Below are 11,850 nucleotides of genomic sequence, written 5' to 3' on the forward strand. Positions count from 1 at the left end.
GGTGAGGTCAGCAGGGCAATTTTTTTTCCAGAAAGGAGCTCAATAAAGAAAATATAGTGACTTGTTTAATTTATGGGGACTGTAGTATCAGCAGGCTTCTATGAACTCTAGTTCATATGCCCCAGTCCAGAGTCATTTTCACAATATTTAAATCCTCAACCCACCATTACACACACACACACACACACACACACACACACACAACACGCACTTTAATAAGAGGAACTCCTTAAAGGGTTAATTTGTGTTTTGAAATTTTTGCTGCCGATTTTCTATCCTGGGAGCATCACTCTGACTTGCCACCTACTGGCTCTGCAACTTGAGGACCCTCTTTTCAGGTTAGGTTCTCCAAGATAATAGACCCTGAGATAAGGATTTGAGTGTAAATGTTTTACTGGGGTGAAGGGTGACCTCACGAAGCACTGGTAGAGAATGAGGAATAAGACAGGGAAGGGAAGGCAGCCAATATGATGTGTTTTGATGAGCAGGTTATGTCTGTGGACAACTAGAGTTCCATCCCACTGGGGACCTATGTAAGACTGTACAGAATGCAACTCAAAGAAGTTCCCCCTCCAACAGGTGAGACAGGTGAGGTATTTCTCCACCAACTTCTCCTTGTCATTGGTTCAGGCTGCTCCAGGCACATTCCTGTGCACTTCTGGCCTTCCCCATGCACAGACCAAGCACACTACTGCAGCCAGAAAAAGCCCTCTGGTTTTTTTAGGTGCTAGCAATGGGAAGCCATCAATAAAACATACATAAGAATAGTGAGTGGCAAGCGAAGATGGACAGGGAACTAACAATGTCCACTTCACGCTACAAATAAACCTCGTCAGTTTTAGACTGTCTCAACTGACCCTTGTATTCCTTATCTTCTCCCTCCTAACAATCAGGCTACTCAGAGATGGACCCTAGACATTCTCTCTACAGACCTTACCTGTGACCTGCCCTTGTGTGCAGTCCTCATCAAGACCAATGCTGGCAAATCAGAAAATGGCAGAAGCAGACTGGCACCCCAAGGAGAAGCAGCATAGGTAGTGGTTAAAAGAATGGATGTGGGTGCCCCACAGCCTGGGTCTGGAATTCTAATGCCCCACAGATCTCCTATTTGCCACTCCAAAATTATGTCAACACTAGACCCTGATATTTTCTGTGAGCCAACCCTGTCAGCCAGATTTCTAAAAGACCTCCAAAAAAGCAGCAAAGATGTGTCATATTAATACTAGACTTGCACAAACACCACCACAGACTCAGCAGGAGAGGCATGGTGCTCACAGAACTGAGCCATCCAACAAGAAAAAGCCATTGTTTTCTGGAAGAACCCGTAGACATTCTGGGACGGAGCTGTAAGGGATAAGCTCCAGCTTGGCAAACTAAAAGCAATGGCAGAGGCTTAGAGATTTATTATAATCCCACAGACCACCAGCCATGGAAGGAGAGCCATGTGGAATTGATTGGGCATAAGTAAGGCCCAGAAGATTTTAATTTAAAACAATTTAATTATAAAAAGAAAAGAAGCAGACCCTGAAGGGGAAAAAAAAATGTGGAGGGTGCATGTGAGAGAAAGTTCATTTGTATACACGACTATGAAAAGAGACAATAAGAGAAACACAGAGAAATAAATAGAAAAGCAGAACTAAGGGGAGGGCATTAATGAGAATAAAAGGTGGGGGCAGGAAGGGAAGGGGGAAATAATATGTCAGCTAAGATATTTAGGCCCAGATAACAGAAAATAATTCTGGTTGACTCAAATTTAAAATTACCTGTTGGAAGGATAGTTCAGTAAGCAGGTGGAATAGAAAAGAATTAAATAAGCAGTCCTCAGAACAGAATGAAGGAGCTCCTCAGATCTAGATAGAGGAGGAAATGAGCCACCTCGTCAGGTGTCTGCACTTAGTAATCACCACTTTCTATTGATACCCTACTGAAAACCATCCTTTTTCAGGTCATGGATAATATGACCTACCTTTGGTTGAGGATTTGGGGAAAGGATCTTGACTGAGGATCTCACACACATCACATAAATGAGGGAGGTATATCTCCATGATGCCACTAGACAAAAAGCAAGAAATTCCAGGCAGGCAGGAGCATCAGTGGTCCACTACAGAAAAGGAACTCAAAAGAGAGAAAGGTAGTGGGACTCAAAGGAATTTAGGGAGAGTCAGCTACAAACCTGGAAAGACTAGGATATAGGAAAGGTAAGAGAATGATGAAGAGGGAGAAAAAAGGTAAGAATAATAAGAAAATGGCACGGAAAAATGAAGCTAGATAAAAAAGAAGAAACTCCATTTCCATGGAAGAAGTAGGAGCCAGACAATGGTAGGGAGAGAGAAAAGTGGAATGGTGATAGAAATGATAGCAAGGAATCACATAGGCTCAGTCATGACTTCATGAATTTATGACAATCGTAACTATAGGCATATTACTCCCCATGCCTACTAAGTGGATGACAAGTAGGAGGGGTCCCAGATCATCTCAAGAGAATGTGATTTGGGATCCACTCCACTTGGCATGAATATCCACTAAGTGATTTGATATCCATGATTGATATTTTTCCAGTTCTCTATTGTTCCACAACAAATCACCCCAAAACTTAGTAGCTTGAAACTACTTATTATCTCTCATGGTCATTTGGTTTTACTGGACTCAGCTGAGTGGTTTTCACTTCATGTATCTCATGCAATTCAGCCAAGGGTCAGCTGGGGCTGCAGTCATCTGAAGGCTCAACTGGGCTGGAATGAAGGCTCAACCAGGCTCGACTGGGCTCAATGCGCACCTGACTGGCAACTGATACTGCAGCTAGCTAAGGCTGTCAACTGAAATACCTCCATGTGGCTTGGGAGTTCCACAGCATGGCAGCCAAGTTCTGAAAGGGAGTGTCACAAGAGTGAGCATTCCAAGAGGCTGAAAGAGGAAGCTGTCAATCAAATTAAACTAAGTCTGAAACTAGCACAGCATCATGTCTGTCATATGCTATTGGTCAAGGTAGTCACAGGGAACACCCAGACTCAAGGAAGTAGAAAATGGATTCCTTCTCTTGATGGTAAAGTCTTTTGGTGGGCTTGGCAAGGTCAATTGCAGAAGAGCATTTGGGATGAATAAACATCTTTAGAAAATGTAATCTGCCCTAGGTATCTAGCCTCTTGACAATGAAGAATAAAGTATTGTCTTTTTACACCTTTTTGAGTTGTTGGAAATTGAGCATCCAAATTTTGAACTCTCAATCCCATCTGACCTTTCAGAATATCCTCACTTCAAATGCAAGTTGATTGGTCAGAGAAAATGTTATATTTTCCAGGAACCTAATTGACTCATTCTTATTGAATGTAATATCCAACTGAGAGCATACCCAGTCTGTACAGAGCCCACATAGGACAGATATAATTTTCAGTACCATCCTCTTTTCATTCATAATTAATTCATTTATTCCACAAATATTTTATTCCCAGGCTCCATGTTAAGTATTGAGGATGCAGAGAAAAGCATAGTCTCTACCCTCAAGAGTTGAATGCTATGACAGAGGTTCATTCACAACTCATTTTATAAAAGTTCTAGGGGTTACAGTTTACATTTATCAAATAAACTTAAAATTGTATATTACCAAAACTACTCTTAAAAATCTCTTAGGAATTTATCACTTTGTATACTCTGCTGCAACAAGCCCAATACAGATATTTTTTTCATCCATTGTTGGAAACTAATCATTGTTTTATTTTGTTGAACATCACATAAAATAGCAGGTTGCTATTTAGAAGTCACTTTTCTCTTCCTCCACTTACCATCCTAGACCTTTGGCCTCTCAGTTGATCTCCATGCTTTCACCCTTGCCCGCATGTAGCCAGAGTAGTCTTGCTTAAGTGAAAGTCAAATCACATTACTCCTCTGCTCAAAATCATCCAGTGATGCCTATGTCACTCAAAATAATGTTCTAAGTCCTTTCCATGACCCTCAAGGCCTTATAGGATGTATCTTATGCCTACGTTTCCAACATTTCTCACCACATTCCCCTCCACACCCTATATTCCAGGACTACTTCCTCCTTCCTGCCAAACTCATGTATGCCTCAGGACTTCTGAACTTGCTGCTCTTTCTGCCTGGAACATTCCTTCCCCAATTAGTCTCATCAGCTCCTCCACCTCATTCAGGTTACTGCATAAAAGGAACTTGGGCAGGGGCACCTGGGTGGCTCAGTTGGTTAAGCGTCCAACTTCAGCTTAGGTCATGATCTCACAGTTCGTGAGTTTGAGCCTGATGTCGGGCTCTGTGCTCACAGCTCGGAGCCTGGCTCCTGCTTCAGATTCTGTGTCTCCCTCTCTCTCTGCCCCATCCCACTCATACTCTGTCTCTCTATGTCTTGAAAACAAATAAAACATTTTTAAAAATTTTTTTAAAAAAGGTACTTAGGCAGAAATCTCTTCCCTGAGCACAGCATATAAGATAACATTCTCTGGCATTTTCTGACCTCTTACCTTGGTTTATTCTTCTTCCTAGCCTTTATCACTACCTGAAGTTGGGCATCTGTTCCCTCACTGGAATGTGACCTCCAAGAGGGCATCTCTGCACTCTAGTGCATCCCCAACCTCAGGAGAGTGACCGGCACATGGCACTCAATGAGTATGTGTTAAGTGAATGGAATGGTAGATAGATGGATATATGAACAGGAGAATAGATAAATAGATACATGCAGTAGAGGCTGTACCCAAATCCCTCTTTCAGAATGAGTCACCTCTTTCCCAACTGTCAGAAATATTACTTGCTCTTGGCTCCCAGCTATTTGCCCAAGGCTATGCCCCTTTCCTGGGGGCAGCTGCATCCATTGACTGGTTAACATGGAGGTATGTAGACCTGGCCCCTCTTTTCTTTTCTTTTTTTTTTCTTTTCTTTTCTTTTCCTGTCTTTTCTCTTCTTTTCTTTTCTTTCTGTTTGTTTTTGGTTTTGGAGTAGAATTCAGTGATTCATCACTTACATATAACACCCAGTGTTCATCCCAACAAGTGCCCTCCTTAATACCCATCGACCAATTAGGCCATCGCACCACCCACCTCTCCTCTTTGTTCTCTGTATTTAAGAGTCTCTTATGGTTTTACACCTGGCCCTCTTGACTCAACTTGGGATAATTCTGAAGATTTGGTTGCAAAGGCACCATGGTTTAACTTCTCCATGCCCTACCCTGCTCTCCAAGTCTCTACAGATGTAGGTCCCAAGATCACTCTCCAATAAATGTCCTGAACACAATTCCCATCTCCTAAACACAAATTTCCATCTCAGAGTCTGCTTCCTGGACACCTGACCTAAGAGAGTGCAGTACCAAAAATATCCACATTCAAGCACTGGAATCGCATGCAGTTCATGTATGAGTAAGAAAAACTGAGGAGTCCACAGACTCAAATCACCCACTTGGCACTTGTCCCAAGACAGTTGCTCACAAGAAGAAATGCTGGCAAATCACAGGTGTTCTCTTTCCCCATCCCTCTGTCTCTCCTTATTTCTCTCTCCACGTAGCTTATGTAGTTAGGTTCAGTTATATTATGTAGATACAGTGCAATTCCACTGTGTCCACTTTGACCAGGAAAAGCATCTATCCCAAGGTAGCCAGAATGAGGCTTATCATATAGTCTGGAAAGAAAACTTCTCCCCAAAAAAGGGTGAGCTAGGTTCTGACATCCCTGAACTCTAAACTGCTAAGTACAGAAAGGTCAGCAAGAACTGAAAAGATGCTCTGACAAGCCATTAGGAGTGGGAGAACAAGGAAGATAAAAGACAAAAATAAATGGAGAGAGGTCAGGTTAATAGGGAAATTCCAGATTAGGGCAACACAGGCTTTGGCCGCTGACATCCAGAGCTTTCTTGAATGCCACGTGATGATCCAGTTTCATACTCTTCAAGGCTCAGACATGCTGGGGGTCCCTGACCCTGCTTGTTGAGCTATCTCCCTTTCCTCGCTACTAACGTGGGATTCCTGTTTTTCCGAATTCCCAAATGCATCTTTTTAATGAACCCATTACTTGAGGTTTATGGAGTTCTTTAAATCTCAAAATATCTTACTGGCAAATATAATTATTGAAAAGTGATAACAGTAACCATTGAAGAGTGCTTACTACATACCAGGCATTCACTGTTTCATAAATCCTCACAACCATTTGAAAGAATTTCTGAGGTAAGAAACTGAGGGTTTAGAGAGAATGACCAAAACTAGGCAGTTTGTTGGATACATTATTCAGTCAAGTCAACATGGCCGAACTGAATTCAAAACTAGGTCTATCACATTCTAAGTCCCAAATCAGTCTGACTCTTCAGCATCCTGTTTAGTGGCTGCGTCTTGTTCTGCAGTGACATGTGCCATCTTCACCACCCATCAGAGAAAGTCAGGGAATTAGTTCAAGAGCCCAACAATGTCATTACTATCACAGTTCTGCTCTTGGTTCTGAGTGGGAAGCCACTGGCTGATCACCAATGGATTCCTGAAGGCCAATGCTCCCCAGACACTTTGTCTCCCAGTGAACTCCTTCTGATGGGAGAGAATAATAAGAGAACTAGTGTGCAGGCTGACCCTGAGGAGGCTTGGGTGTGGATCCTTGAAGAAAACCAGAAAAAAAGACAACAAAGAAAACCATCCTGTGACCTGCTCTGCTAGGCCATGTGGATAAACAGAAACCATCCCACAGCAAAGTTCCTCTGTCTCATAGGCAATCCAAACATCTACTTCCCTAATCGTGCTTTCTTTTATGCACACATGTATGTATATTTCACAGCTGTGCCATCTGTGTTACTATAGTTATGGTCCTATTAGCATTTCTATAAAAGTGATAGTAAATCTTTGTTTTCTGAGGTTCAGAAATAGCCTATAAAACTGGGTCTAGAGGCTGAATCTCATTCCCAGCAGGGTCCAGCCAAAACACTAATAGATTTTGTTCACCAATTAAACAAATATCAATTTACTTGGTGGGCTAAAAAAAAAAAAAGTGCATAAGTTTACTATTTCCAGAGGCAGTTTGCATTCATAAAGGCAAAAAAGCCCCAAATCTCAGTATAAACAAGATTATAGACTTAACATTCATGTTAGTGTCTGTAGGCCGTTTCTAATTAATTGAAATGTTAAAAAGTCAGGTAAGTACTATACAATCTACAGATGTTCCCTGATTGCATTTGTTATAGAGATCTTTCGATAACAAGCAGCAGAAATGGACAATGGCTACTTTAGGCAAGAGGGAAATTCGTCAAAAAGATTTGTAGGATCTCACAGGATTACAGGGAGGAAAAGAAGGGGATGCTGAATAACCATGGCTGAAATGGATGGGCGCAAACTGAAAGTCTTTGTAGCATGAGCTGCTTGATAGCACAATGTCCAGAGCAAAGGCACTGTACCACTTTCATCCTTCTCTGTGTGTATATATATATACATATATATATATACATATATATATATGTATATATATATATATTTTTTTTAGAGGGAGAAAGGGCATACCTAAGCAGGGGAGAGGAACAGAGGGAGAGCGCATGAGAGGAGTGCATGAGAGAGAATCCCAAGCATCTCCATCCCATGACCCCGGGATCATGACCTGAGCTGAAATCAAGAGCCAGACGTTCAACCAACTGAACCACTCAGGAGCCCCTGCATCCTTTTGATCTATATTCAAGATCCCAGGAAAGGGTTTGGTTTGCTAAACCTGCCATGTGGCTGTCCCTTGTTTCTATTACACTTGCTCCTTGGGACTATCACAGTGGTGGGAGAAGCATCCAGCAACATCATTTATAATTGCCAAGGAGAGGAAGGAAGGAAGGAAGGAAAGAAAGAAGGAAGAAGAAAATGAAAGTGAGAAGGAGCTGGGTGGGTTGGAGAAAGAAAAGGAGGAAAGGAAAAAAAGAAAAACAAAGAAGGAAGGAAGAAAGAAGAGAGAAAGAAAAAAGAGAAAGAAAGGAAGAAGAGAAAAACTGAAAGGCAAAAAGAAACTCAGAGAGAGAAAAAGAGAAAGTGCATGAAAATGCAATAGTTAGAAACTGGTTGGCTAAATTATGCTCCAAATACACAATGGGATATTCCATAATCATTAAAAGTTGTGGGGAAAATAGTAAACGACTTAGAAAGCTGTATTCAATATAGTGTTAAGTAAAACAGTAGGTTACAAACAGTATGGTCAATATAACCATTTTTAGATTAAATACATACATCCATAAGAAAGAATGTATGAATAGAAAAAAATGATGATGGACTTTGAAATTATTTTTAGTGTATTACTTTAGCTAATCTTTGTGATCTAAGTTTTAAAAAATGGATAAACACTATTTTTGAAAGGATTTTTTTTTTCAGGCAGAGAGTGCACGTGCAGAGGGAAGAGGCAGCAGGAGAGAGAGAATCAAGCAGGCCCCATGCTCAGCGCAAAGTTTGACTTGGGGCTCCATCCCACAACCCTGGGATCACCCTTAGCTGGGCCCAAATAAAAAGCTGGATGCTCAACTGACTGAGCCATCTAGGCACCCGGCGATTATTTTAGAGAACACATTTCAGGTTTCTAAAACGCCTCCTGCACCTCTGAAGCACATACAACAAATATTCTTACCCCATTCCATATATGGAGAAGTTAAGGCTCAGAGAGGACATTCCCAAGCAGAATCACAAAGTGGAGCTAAGAACCTAGAGCCTTAGTCTCAAAGTCTGGGCCCTCTTCTCTTCTCTCTTCTATGAGGGATGGAGTCATTGGATGTGACCTTTGACAAAGGGGGTGAAAACTGGCACTTAACACCCTTCTTGTGAACCAGACCAGCCTTCGTTCTTTCTTGAGCTTTGAGAGCTGCCTGTGAAGCATATTGAGCTTGGGCTTTTACTCCATTTTTGCAAGAGAGGGTCCTTAAAGTGGTATTGGAAATTCTGTGTGTTGTATTGGCACTGCTGGATGTTATCTTTCACATGCCATTTCGAAATCATCTCTGTGTCTGAAAGGTCACTACTGCTAGCTAAATGGCATTGATTTCCAGGCATTTACAGATGTACGTGACGACTCCTGAAAGGGCTTTTCATGGATTGCAGAGCCCCACCAATGGGATGCGAGTGGTAAACATCTCTCTGAACAGAGTCATTACAAGGGAAGATAAACCTGGAGGTGCCCGTCATCAGCAGACTAGAAATGGAGCCACGCTTTCCCGAGATGACCGCTGTCACTACAACATCCTCACAGCCTAGCCTGGCTCACCCGACACCACAGTGCCCATGAGAGGAAGCTCCTATTTGCAGCTCCTCCCTGCACACACCTAAGGGGCCCGGTGTTCCATACGAGAAACTCCAAGGAGGCTTAGCGGTTTGCAGGGGTGGAACTGAGACACAGGGTCGATGCGCACTGCGTTTCACTGTGAATTCTGAAAGCTCTCAGGAAGAACAGTCAGATTTCACATAAACGCTTTTGAGACATTCTCTCCGTGTCGAGGGCTCATGGTCATTTCTGATTTCAGCCATGACCCACCATTTCCTAGTGGAAATGGACCCACCATTACCTAGCACCAAATGCAATGGTATAAAGTGAGTCTGTATCGTACTCTCATGGGCCTTTGTTTGGCGACCGACCCCTCCTGGCCCACAATCAAGCACTTGTTGAGAGATTCAGATGAGGCTGTGGGGATAATAGGCTGTGTTTATGTCGACTTGTGTTTATAATTTTTGTTTTAATTTCCTTTTTTTTTTATTTGAGAGAGAAAGAGACTGCTAGTGGAGGAGAGGGGCAGAGGGAGAGAGAGAGGAGAGAGAAAGAGAGAGAAAATCTTAAGCAGTGCCCCCGCCTCCCACCACGCCACTCAGCGCAGACCCTGACAAGGGGCTGGATCCCATGACCTGAACTGAAATCAAGAATCAGATGCTCAACTGACTGAGCCACCCAGGTGCCCCGTTGTGTTTTAATTTCTAATAAATACTAACAGAAATAACTCACATAAACAAATTTTAAGAGTATTAGGGAAGCGTCGATCTAATTTCTTTGCACCTCCGCCTCCCAAAGAATCAATAGGCTGTTGTAAACATTAAATTATATTGTACACTCGAAGCTAATATAGCCCTGCATGTTAATAATACTTGAAAAAAAGTAAGTAAATAATTTTTCAATAAATAAATAAATAAAATTGGATGAAGCACATGGCATTAGGAGCAATACACCGAAATTTATCCCTTCCTGCTCAAATACATGCATTGTCCTAGCTTGGTCTGAATGCTCAACTTCACTCTTTATGGGAATGAGTTTCATTCCTGCTTGAAAACACCCATTGTGCCTTCTCTGCAAAGCCAGGCCCTTAATAATCCAGATTGAGTGCTCCAGGGCCTTCCCCTTAGATCCAATTTTCTGCCTCAGCCTTCCATCCCTGGCTTCTCTGTGCCATTTCTGCAAATATTAAGAGCTCTGTACCTATTCAAGTATATCCGGTAGAAGCCATAAAACAATACTTCTATGGAATGAAGGCACGGTCTTTCTTAAAATGAATGGTCTTTTCTGGTGTCAACCATTCCAGGAAGTGGAGGGCTGTAGGGCAGAGCTTGGAGGGAAATCCTTCAGTAATGTTCTTCTGTGTCTCATCCTTGGGCCAGGATTTGTGTTGCTTCATAGAAGTGGCACCCGGAGAGAGACCAGGAACCTGGCAGAAAGAACCCCCACATTGACAGGTTTCATTATACCTGTTTGTCTCTGAATCCCCTGTACTAACTTCTCAGGGGCTCACTCGTTCTCAGAATAAAATAACTTCATCATTTCCCGACCCTGCTGTAGCTAAGACACTGGTATTCCCATTTCTTCTAGAAGAGGTTGACTCTGGTATCCTACATCAGATGAAATGGAACAGGAAAAGTTTGGTGACAGGAAAATGCACCACAGACAGTGAGGACAGAGAAGAAATTTGAATTGAATAGGTATTTTCCAAATAAAAACATCAGGATTGTATGTGGGGAATGGGGGACATAGAGCAACTGAGGACAACTCCAAGGATTCTGCTTCCGAACACTGATGGAAGAGAGGCTATTCATTGAGGCAGAGTAGTGAAGGAGAGCTAGATTGAGAGGGCAGGAGAGTCATGAGAAATTCTGGTCTAAATCTCAGGCTAGAGAGGGGCACCTGGGTGGCTCAGTCTGTTAAGCATCCGACTTCACGTCCGACTTCAGCTCAGGTCATGATCTCACAGTTCGTGAGTTTGAGCCTCGCATCGGGCTCTGTGCTGACAGCTCAGAGCCTGGAGCCTGCTTCGGATTCTGTGTCTCCTCTCTCTGCCCCTCCCAAACTTGTGCTCTGTCTCTGTCTCTCCAAAATAAACAAATGTAAAGGAAAAAAAAATTTAATCTCAGGCTAGAGGTCATCCTGAAGGTCACGGAATGGCAGCTGAAGCCCACAGGGCCTTTGCTATGCCTCTGCAGATCTTGCAGCTGTAATGGTGAAGCTGGAAAAAAAAAAAAAAAAAAAAAAAAAAGCCGCCATCTGTTTTGTGGGATTCCCCAGAGCTCCTGTTGCTGATTCTTATTGTCAACTGCCTTTCCTGATTGCACTTCTGGCCGCTGACTTGATTTCCCCTTTGGCCTTCTGATCTGTTTTTGTACCCATAAACCTTGGCTCAATTCAGCACACATTTTAATCTTTTGCATATTCCCAAGACCAGCTCAGAAAACTCTTTATTCTTCTTGTGCTGCTGGGTGTCTTCATTAGAAGCTGAGGGAGGGAAGGACAAAGAAAAAAACACATAGAGCAAGAAGAGAGAAGGATCCCAGGAGAATGGGAACAATAAGGCAGCCATTAGTAAACTTAAAAAACTCTTCTTTCTTCTCTGGTGTGCATTTCGAAGTCGTACTTTCAAGGGAATTATTTTAAATGGCTAATTTGGAGACGT

Source organism: Acinonyx jubatus, chromosome A3 (genome assembly GCF_027475565.1).
Source record: "Acinonyx jubatus isolate Ajub_Pintada_27869175 chromosome A3, VMU_Ajub_asm_v1.0, whole genome shotgun sequence".
In the NCBI taxonomy this organism is placed as follows: domain Eukaryota; kingdom Metazoa; phylum Chordata; class Mammalia; order Carnivora; family Felidae; genus Acinonyx; species Acinonyx jubatus.